General features: G+C 46.9%; 1 long non-coding RNA gene across 1 annotated transcript in view; it reads right to left on the bottom strand.

Moving 5' to 3' along the window:
• LOC110313326 overlaps positions 1–6,218 on the bottom strand; it is a 13,197-nt gene extending 6,979 nt beyond the window's left edge. The window contains exons 1-2 of the long non-coding RNA XR_002380101.1: positions 6,053–6,218; positions 3,649–3,774 (exon numbers count right to left, since the gene is read on the bottom strand). This is a non-coding gene — a long non-coding RNA (uncharacterized LOC110313326). The remainder of the gene's footprint in view (positions 1–3,648; positions 3,775–6,052) is intronic.
• Between the last annotated feature and the right edge of the window lie 4,503 nt (positions 6,219–10,721).

Here is a 10,721-nt window from a genome sequence, read left to right as displayed (position 1 = left end):
AAAAAAAAAAAAAAAAAAAAAAAAAAAAAAAAAAAAAAAAAAAAAAAAAAAAAGAAGAAGAAGAACTACTTTGTGAAATACAACATTTAAGCAAGAATTTTAGATCCATTTATGTATGAGTACTCTATCTGCATGTACACCTCCATGCCAGCAGAGGGCATCAGATCCCATTACAAATGGTTATGAACCAACAAGTGGTTGCTGGGAATTGAACTTGACCTCCGGAAGAGCACTCAGTGCTCTCAACCTCTGAGCCATCTCTCCAGCCCGAGTACTGGTTCCTTTAAGGTGCTACCTCTGTAATTGACCTTACTCCACTCTTCTAAGAGCATTCAGTGCTATAGGTTCTGGTGTTTGTTTGTTTTTACGTTTTTTGTTTTGTTTTGTCTTGTTTGAGACAGGGTTTCCCTGTATAGCCCTGGCTGTCCTGGAACTCACTCTGTAAACCAGGCTGGCCTCGAGAAATCCTCCTGCTTCTACCTCCCAAGTACTGGGATTAAAGGTGTGCACCATCACTGCCCAGCTTGTTTTTATGTTTTGTTTTCTTTTAAAAAGATTTATTTATTATATGTAAGTACACTGTAGCTGTCTTCAGACGCTCCAGAAGAGGGCGTCAGATCTCGCTACGGATGGTTATGAGCCACCATGCGGTTGCTGGAATTTGAACTTCGGACCTTCGGAAGAGCAGTCGGGTGCTCTTACCCACTGAGCCATCTCACCAGCCCCTGTTTTTATGTTTTTAAAAGCAAAGATTCTTAGAGATGTTGGATATTGCTAGGCATGGTGACATTTACCTGTAATCCCAAGCACTTGGGAGACAGAGCCAGGAGGATCAGGTGTTCAAGGTCAGTCTGAATTATATGGGAGCTAATCTCAAAACCCAGATAAACAGAAGCCACCCCATTAGACAAGATGTCTTGCAGGAGACTGAACTACAGGCTACAACACCAGTTATACTTGGTGTTGTATTATCTCCATTCACAATGCGGCTCCATTCAACTGTTGCTTACAGCCAGGGGAGACTGACAACTCCATCCCTGCCCTGGACCTGGCCATTCCTCTACTTCATTCCTCCAACACAGCCCCATGCTGACCCAACTGAGTGGTGCCAGTGGTCCCTGTGACTCTGTTCTTAGTCACCATTACTCATATGTCTGAAGCTTTGTGTGTCATATCCCTGCCCTGATACAGAAAAAGAACATTCCAAGGGTAGAACTCAATGCTGAATATGGAAGGATGTTTGAGACTCGTGGTGGCTTCTGTTTGACGCTACCGGAGTTCTCTGCTCTCCAGCCTGCTGGATAAGGATAAGGGCTACTTTATCTAGTATTCAAGTTAGATTCTCAAGGCAGTTGAAGTACAAGAACTCCAAGGGGTTAAGGACTTCATACAGAGCAGGTCTACTCTTGGTGGCAAAACACTTCATGCTCTAAACTAGGCCTGGTAGCACAGGCCAGTAAACCCAATACTTAGAAAGCAGAGACAGAACAAAAGAGGCATGAAATATCTATTCCTCAAAAGTGTAAGAATTTTAGGAGGCTGAAGAGATGGCTTAGTTAAGAGCACTGGCTGCTCTTCCAGAGGATCGGGATTCAATTCCCAGCACCCAAAGGTGACTGAAAACCATCTGTAAGTCCATCTCCATGGATACCAGGCACATACACAGTGCACAGACATACATGCAGGCAAAATACCATACCCATAAATAAAACCAATAACATAAAAAAAAAAACCCTAACAATGAATTTTAGGGGGGGTTGGTGATGTAACTCAGTTGGTAAATGCTTGTCAATCACGCATGAAGCCCCAACTTCAATCCTCAGCTCTGCATAAACTGGGCATGGTGGTTTGTGTCTGGAATCGCAGCGATAGGGAGTGGTGGAGACAGGAGGATCATAATTTAAAATTCATCCTCAGCTACACAAGTTCAAGACCAGGCTAGTTTACATGAGACCCAGGCAACAGCAGGGCCAAATGGGGACCTTCTGGAGCATCTCTGTATTACTAGGTCACATGCCCCTGCAGCCAGCCCAGCACTAAGTTTTCTGGAAGCTTCACCCTTCATAAAGCTAACTGTGGACTCTAAGCCTGTCCCTAGAGGTTTCAGTGATGGAAGACTATTATCAACCTACTGGGATTTAGGAGGCTGGCACCAAGAGTCCAGCCTGAAGCAGAAGCAGGCAGATCTCTGAGTTCAAGGCCAGCCTGGTCTACAGAGTGAGACCAAGGGTAGCCAGGGCTACACAGAGAAACCTTGCTTTGACCTCTGCCACTCCTCCCCACAAAAAAAAAGAGTCCAGCCTGGGTCAGATCAGAGTTGACAGGGCTTTCAATTGTGCTCTTATGTGACAGTGTTTCAGTGTGATTGTTTGTTTTTCTTAAAGTTATACTACAGAGTCATTCATGCCTGTGGATCTGCATGTTTGTTTTTATTTATGAAGGACTTAGACTGTGTGTGTGTTGAACAACTCATGTATCCAGCCCTTAACATACAATTTTTAATAATTTGGATCTCATATTCAGTGAGTGATATACCCTCTTACCCAATCTTTTCATCCATCTACCCACCCATCCAACCACCTGCCATTCAACCATCCACCTAACTACCCCATTCACTCATTCCTCCATTTATCCTTCAATCCACCCACCCATCTACCTGTCTATCCATCTACCCACCCACCATCCATCCATCCACCCATCCATCCATCCATTCATCCGTCCATCTACCCACCTACTCCCATACCCACACATCCATTAATATTCCCACCCACCCATCCAAATGTCCAAGCAACATCCCGAGTGCCTCTGAGGTGCCAGACCTACTAATAGATAAACTCATCAGGCTATTTCATGTTTGCAAACCACTGAAGACTGGGGAGATAGCTTAGTAGGTAAAGCATACACAAGAGGGCCTGGGTTCAGATTCCTAGGAGCTACAGAAAACAGCCAGATGTGATAATGTGTGTCTGCAATCCTGGTGCTGCTATGGCAAGAAGAGAATTGAAGACAGAAGAATTCCAGGAAGCTCGTGGGCCAGGTTGCCTGAGCAACATGAGATCCTGTTTCAGAGCTGCCCCCTAAAAAGAGCTTTATTCTTTTATAAATATGATCAAATGAAAATATTTACATTGACTTTTCAAACACCACAAACCATCCCTCTCCCACAGCAAGTACAGAGTCACTTGTCATGGAGGAAAGGGAATGTGGCTTCTTAGAAAAGGAACTAGCATGGCTGGCATCTTTAAGTATTACATTAAATTTTGAGCTTCCTGTGGGCCAAGGTAATAATGAGTCAGGATGCCTTGCAAATGTGTGAGGAAGAAAATTTGTTAGCTCTTCAAAAGAGACGCACTTTGTTTTGCTTGTTTGGTTTTTGAGACAGGGTCTCTTTTTCTCTCTACATAGCTGTAGTGGCTATTCCTGGTTGTCAACTTGACTATATCTGGAATGAACTACAATACAGAATTGGAAGGCTCACCTGTGCTCCTAATCTGGAGGCTGGGAGATCCAAGTTTCTGACCTGGATCTTGGCATGGAGAGCTTGAGGCATAGTGGCTATGAATCCCAGAAGATTAAGAAAGGGAGATCTCTGAGTTCAAGCTCATCTAGGACAAAGTAAGTCCCAGATCCAGGTATGGTGGCACACACCTTTAATCTGGGCACACCTTCTGCTGGAGATTTTACATAAGGCCATTGGAAGAAGGAAGATTCACTCTCTGCCAGCTTGCCTTGTGGGACTGAGCAACTGCTAGCTCCTTGGACTTCCATTCACAGCTGCTGCTGACCATTGTTGGGGAGTTGGACAACAGACTGTAAGTCATCAATAAATTTCCTTGGGCTGGAGAGATGGCTCAGCGGTTAAGAGCACTGATTGCTCTTCTGAGGTCCTAAATTCAAATCCCAGCAACCACATGGTGGCTAACAACCATCTGTAATGAAATCGGATGCCCTCTTCTGATGTGTCTGAAGACAGCTACAGTGTACTTACATATAATAAATAAATAAATCTTAAAAAAAAAGAAAATCTTTAAAAAAACAACAACAACAAAAAAAAAACCCAAAATCAAATTTCCTTATTATATATGGACTACCCATAAGTTCTGTGACTCTAGAAAACCCTGACTAATACAGTAGCCCTGGCTATCCTGTCACTTGCTATGTAGGCTAGACTTGCCTCAAATTCTCAGAGATCAGCCTGCCTGTGCCTATTCACTGCTGGGATCAAAGGTGTCTGCCACCACCTGCTTCAAAGGTGCACTGTTTCTCTTGTAGGTAGGAATGTAGCACAGAGGTTATAGACACTAACCACCAGGTGTCTATTTTTGTTTGTCCTGATTTTTTTGACAGGGTCTCAGGTAGCCTAGGCTGGGCTTGAACTCCCTATGTATCTAAAGATGACCTTAATCTCATGATCCCCTTGCCTCCACATCCAGAGGGTGCTGGGATTATGACTGTACACTACAGGACCTCTTTTTCTCTTTCTTTCTTTCTTTCTTTCTTTCTTTCTTTCTTTCTTTCTTTCTTTCTTTCTTTCTTTCTTTCTTTCTTTCTTTCTTTCTTTCTTTCTTTCTTTCTTTCTTTCTTTCTTTCTTTCTTTCTTTCTTTCTAGATTTATTTATTTATTATATGTAAGTACACTGTAGCTGTCTTCAGACACTCCAGAAGAGGGCGTCAGATCTTGTTACGGATGGTTATGAGCCATCATGTGGTTGCTAGGATTTGAACTCCGGACTTTTTGGAAGAGCAGTCAGGTGCTTTTACCCACTGAGCCATCTCACCAGCCCCAGGACCTCTTTTTCTATCTCAGATGTTGATGAGAGTCTAGGCCACTGCTACTGCCCCATTCTGTTGGATGCCAGCAGTGAATGCAGTGGGTTGATCGAGTGGCTAGCCCTGAGAATGTCCCCACCACCTTTCCTTGTGGCCAGATGGAACCCAAGGCTGAGAGAAACAGAAGGGCACCCAAATTAAGAGGGGCAGGATGGCACTACCAGTGGTGTCGCTTCTGTCTGGTCTGTACCCTCACACCGGCACCAGTACTCCTGCCTTCATCTTTGAGTTGTGAGGTTCCACCAGACCAGGCCTCTCAAAGCTAGGACATTTTCCTCTAAGCCTCAAATTTGGGTTCCTAGAAATAGAGATGGGATGAATAACCCTGGAACAAAGAAAGAAACTTTGGATGGAGAGTCTGAACCACGAGCAGCCAACCTGGAAGGATGGAAGCCAGGGGCATGGAGAGTCCTTGGCAAAAGAGCTAAGTTCCTGAATGAAGTAGAAGCCCATTGTGTACCAGTGCCGTGTGGGCAGTGCAAGCCCTCAGAAGCTTGGTTAATGACATTGCCTGAGGGGGGGGGGCGAGAAACAATACTGAGTTAACGAAGACCATCAGGAAAAAGAGAATAGGGCCTAGAGACAAGATGTAACTTCACCTGATATAATTGTTGTCTTAGAGGCTTACTGTCTCCATCTGCCAACCTAGGCCTGGTCCTGGAAGGTTCTAGCTTTTGTATAATCTAACCCAGGCCTAAAATGTTTTCAGCCTCTGAGACTTACTGCTGAATAGGCTCCCTCTTTCTAGTTCCTTCTGATCTCTGGCTGGCTGGTTCAACTCAGAATTTCTGGCTCAAACTCCTCTCCAAGCAGACTGATTCAATCTGGCTTCTCTCAGCTTCTCACTGAATTGCTCTACTTGGCCTCAAACTAATGCTGGCAACTTGTTCTAATCTGCTGGCTCCTTCTTATTCTCTGGCTTCAATCGCCAGACCTGCTGACCTGCATGAACTCCTGAATGAACTCTGCTCCAGTGCACTGCACTCACTGCACTGACTCCAACTGACTGACTTGACTGCACTGCACTGAACTCAAATGACTGAAGAGAACTGATCCAAACTCAATTCCACTGCCTGCACTCAACCGCACTAACTCTGAATTGCACCGAACTCTCTGATTCAAACTCCACTGACTGACTGAACTCAGATCTGCATGCTTCTGTCTCCTGTGTATTGGGATTAAAGGCAGGTACCACCATGCCTGGACCTAAGCTTTTCTTTACCTGAAACGTGCACTGTATCAGGCTGGTCTTGAACTCTGCTTGTCTCTGTCTCCTGGGACTGAAGGTATATCTGTACCCCAGTTAAATCACACAGATCTAGAAGGTCTTTAGGTATGATCCCTTGCTAGTGCAGGCATGTTGCTGGATTCCTCCACACAAGACCTTGCTATACAGCTCCTACCGGTCTTGAACTTGCAGGGGTCCTCTTGCTTCAGTCTCTTAAGAGCTGGACTTACAATTGTGAGCCACTAAGCCTAGCCTGATCATAAGTAAATATTATGAGGAAAAAAAAGTTTGCTGTAACTTTTGGGAACTCAGGTTACTACTTCCTCTTGAATATAAAAGCACACATGGAATGTTTATTCCCAGAGGATCAGAATTTACCTCTGTTTTTCTCATCACAGCTTTGCCAGTGTGCAGAAATCGAGCCTCAGGAGCCACCCCTCTGTAGTACTCAACTTTACCTCCCCACTCCCTTCCTGTCATCTCACTTTGCAACTCAGGATTAACCAGAAATCATGGCAATACTGCCCCAGGTAGAATTGTGCATATCAACCACCACATCTGTCTTTGTCTTTTCTATCTTATAAAAAAAAAAACCTATAATTTGTGCGTGTGCATATTCATGTATGTATGGTGTTCTTGGGCTCCAACTCCATGCTGTACATGCTGAAAAAGAATGCCCATGCATTCCCCTTTAGTCCCCAATCACCATCGCAGTGTTTCTTATGGTTTTGCCTATCTGCTGATCACTTGTAAATGGAGTTATAAGTTATTTGCTCTTTTGTGTCATGTTTGCTTCATTAGCCTTTTTTCTTTTTCTTTTTCTTTTTTTTTTTTTTCTGAAACAGGGTTTCTCTGTGTAGTCCTGGCTGTCCTGGAACCCACTTTGTAGACCAGGCTGGCCTCGAACTCAGAAATCCACCTGCCTCTGCCTCCCGAGTGCTGGGATTAAAGGTGTGCACCACCACGCCCGGCTTAGCCTTTTTTCAATGTTCATCGATATGACAACTCAACAGTTCATCTCTTTTCAGTGGTGTGCATGCATGTATGTGTAGACCCATGCTACTGCATAGACCAGAAGAGGACATGGATGTCCTGCTGTGTCACTTTCTGCTTGAGTCAGGGTCTTTTATTGAACTGGGGGCATTTTTTCACCTAGACTGGATGGCTGTCAAGCGCTAGTGACTGTTTTGCCTCTTACCCGATTATGTGCCATTCCACTGTTGGGGCTACTGACCTAGGCAGCTGTGCCTTTTTACCTGCGTGTTTGGATCTGAACTCAGCTCCTCATGTGTTGTGCAGTAAGTGTTCTTGCCCACCGAGCAATCTCCTTAGCCCTTCATTTCCTAGTTTGTTTTGAAGCTAAGTATCCCTGGCTGGCCTGGAACTCATTATATAGACCAGGCTGACCTGGAACTGAGCACCTGCCTCTGTTCACCAAGTGCTGTGTGTAAAGGTTTGTGCCACCACACCTGGTTCTTCATTCCTTTTTAAAGGCCGAATAATAGTCCATCTGCATTTCATTTATTCATCTGTCACTCAGATTTGACCTACTGATTGCTGGGAACGTGGGTATACTTATATCCATTTAAGCCTCTGCTTCCAGTTCTTTTGGGTGTATAGTCAGAAATGAAATTGCTGGATCATATGGCAATTCTATGTTTAACTTTCCGAGACACTGCCAGGCCATTTCCCACTGTGGCAACACCTTTTACATCCCCATCAGCCCTCACAAAGGCTCCCATTTCTCCATTTTCCCTTCTGTTGATGACAGCCATCCCAGTGGACAAGAAGTGGTATCTTACTGTGGTTCTCATTTGTATTTCCCTTACTGACTGGGACTGAGCATTGAGTGCGTCTGTTCAGTGGCTATTTGTACATCATCCTCAGAGAAGCATCTATTGGAGTCTGGTTACATTTGTGAATTTTAAAGATTTTCATTTTAGTGTGTGTGTATGTGTGCACATGGGGGTGAAGGGGGGACACTTGTAGTTCAGAAGAGGGTATCAGATCCCTTAGAGCTGGAGTTACAGACAGATGTGGTTACTGGGAACTGAAATCAGTGCCTCTGGAAGAGCCACCAATGCTCTTAACTGCTTAGCCATCTTTCCAGCCCTGGGGTTTTATTTCTGGTTTTGTTGTTATATTTGACATATTTTGAGAAATGGTTAGAGTCTGAACCAAGTCACATGTTGATGATAGCTAGAGTAAGGGTTTTTTGTTTGTTTGTTTTGTTTTGTTTTTCGAGACAGGGGTTCTCTGTATAGCCCTGGCTGTCCTGGAACTCACTGTGTAGACCAGGCTAGCCTCGAACTCAGAAATCCGCCTGCCTCTGCCTCCAGAGTGCTGGAATTAAAGGCGTGCACCACCACGCCCAGCTTAGAGTTAGTTTCTTAAACATGTTAGTGCACTTGTTTTTGTCTCGTGGGGTTGGCATGCATTGCATGATACATGTATGGAGCTGAGAGGACAACCTGAGGAAGTCAGTTTGCTCTTTCTGGGTTGTCAAACTTGGGGCCAAGGGCTTTACCCACTGAGCTATCTTGTCAGCCCCAAAGTATTAGCAGTGCCACCTTATCTGGGTGGTTGCCAGATTCCCCTGATTTCAGGAGCAAGAGCCAGTGACCTCATATATACTAGTCAAGGGTTCTACTCGCTGTGCTAACCCCCCTCCAGCCTGGGCTCCCTATTTTAAAATGCAGGTGGTCAGTCTGAAGTTTGAAATAATTTTTAGTTCTGAGTTCCTAAGAGGGTGGTGTTTTCTTCTGGTGATATCTGGTGCATGTGCAGGGGTCGGAGACGGCTTCATCTACTCTTTTCTTCCATCTTTCCCTAGCCTTTGAGGATTGAACTCAGATCCTCTGGCTCGGTAGCACCTTTGCAGACTGAGGCATCCTGCAGGGCCCACGGTAGTATTTTCCTAAAGTGGAATTCAAAATCAGACTGCAGGAAAGCTGAAGAAGCAATAGGAAAGACAGAAAGCCAGCTAGCTGACTGTGGTTTCTTGGTGAGAATAGAGGACCACGAAGGGCAGAAACCTGAGAAACAAAAAAAATGCAGGAACTACCACAGTTTGGGCCAGGAAGCTGGTGATACAGAAGCCTGGGTATGGACAAGATCGGTTTGCAAGCAAGTCCTGGGCCCCGTGGCCTTGGAGTGAAGCTGCTGGGGAGAAGCAAACTCTAAAGAGGAATCTATGAGAACACAAAGCCCTGGAAGATGGAGACAACTGGGTCGGAGGAGGCGGGTGCACACCTGTGAATTCGTTCACAGAACATCAAGGGCAGCCCCAGGCCTATTGGGGGCATGTGAATATCATGAAAGGTGTGTTGGAGAGGGACCGTTCCCGCTTTGCCATTCAGAATAGTTTGACTATAAAACATAGAAACCTTACAGTGCCAGTCTCACGGGCCCGCAGCTGGGTGAGCGGTTTAGCAAACAGGCCCAGATAAAGCCGGAGAAAGGCAGCGCTCTCCAAAACGCACAGCGATAGGTTTAGGGGCTCGGAGGCCTCCGGATCAGAGGCCCAGCTCTGCTATAAATTTCTCTGGTCGCGAAGGACCGGAGGAGGCCACCCACACCACACGCTACGTGGCTCTCTGAATGGCGGTCCCTGTGGTCTTCAAAGTTGTGACCTTGGACACCCTCTCTCAATCCAGTCGCTAGCACCCTAAAGATTTTTTTTTTTTTTTTTAACAATTGCATCCAAGGACCCGTTCAGCGCCACAGGGGTCCTTAGAAGATGCGCGCTTAAAGTCTGGTAATCCTGGGGCCCGGAGTACAGGGGACCGGCTCCCTTCCGGGGACAGCGCTCCAATGTCGCGGGTCGTGGCCAAGGAATTCAGCCCAGATGCTAACTAGTCTCGCGCTGCCGCTGTGTCCCATCGTCGTTAAGAGTCCTGATTCCAATCGCAGTGCACCTAGACACTTATGGACTCGTGATCACGAAAAGGCACCGCACAACGCGACCCCCGGGCCCGCAAGGCCACTAGAGAGGCTGGTGACCTGACCGAGACAAGGCTTTCAAAAAAGCCCCAGCGACATCCAGACAACGGAAAGACATTTCTAAATGTGTAAAAACAGTTGGCTTCTCGTAGCGAACACACCGTGGCAAGTTCCAGCACACAGACCAGTCTCCGCGCGCCCCGCAGCCAGCGCTACCTCCCTGGCACGGTCTCCCGGATCTGGGATCTGGGAGCGCAAGTGCCCCCTGTGGCCGGCCCGCGCCTGACCTCACGAGCCTGGGACGGCACCCGTGGCCTGCGCGGGGCCCTGGAGGAAGTTGGAGCCTCGGGGCCGAGTAGAGTGCAGGTCGGCTGAGCGGGTGTGGTGGGGGCCTTATCGAGCTGGGGCCACCCGGGGGACCGTGCTGAGGCCCGCCAGAGCTCGCGTCTCCCCACGTGGCGGGCCCCACGTGGAAGGGGAGGAGGAGGAAGGAGGGTGAAGTCATCCCACCGGCTGCGGGACCCCCTGCGCGTCCCCAGAGTCTCAAGGGAAGCGCGGGGCTGGGCCGGGGAGTGTCTGCCTTGCCCGGCCCCCTCGGCTACCCGCAGCGCCAGTATGCACTTTCGTGTAGCTGCTAATCCCCGGAGAGAGCCGATTTGTAGTGAGAAGTATCAGTAGGGGCGAGACCGGACCATGTGGGGTTGTGTCATTGGTTTGCAAA

Source organism: Mus pahari, chromosome 1 (genome assembly GCF_900095145.1).
Source record: "Mus pahari chromosome 1, PAHARI_EIJ_v1.1, whole genome shotgun sequence".
In the NCBI taxonomy this organism is placed as follows: Eukaryota; Metazoa; Chordata; class Mammalia; order Rodentia; family Muridae; genus Mus; species Mus pahari.
Note: the sequence above shows the minus strand (reverse complement) of the source record. Positions and strands in the feature narration are given on the sequence as shown.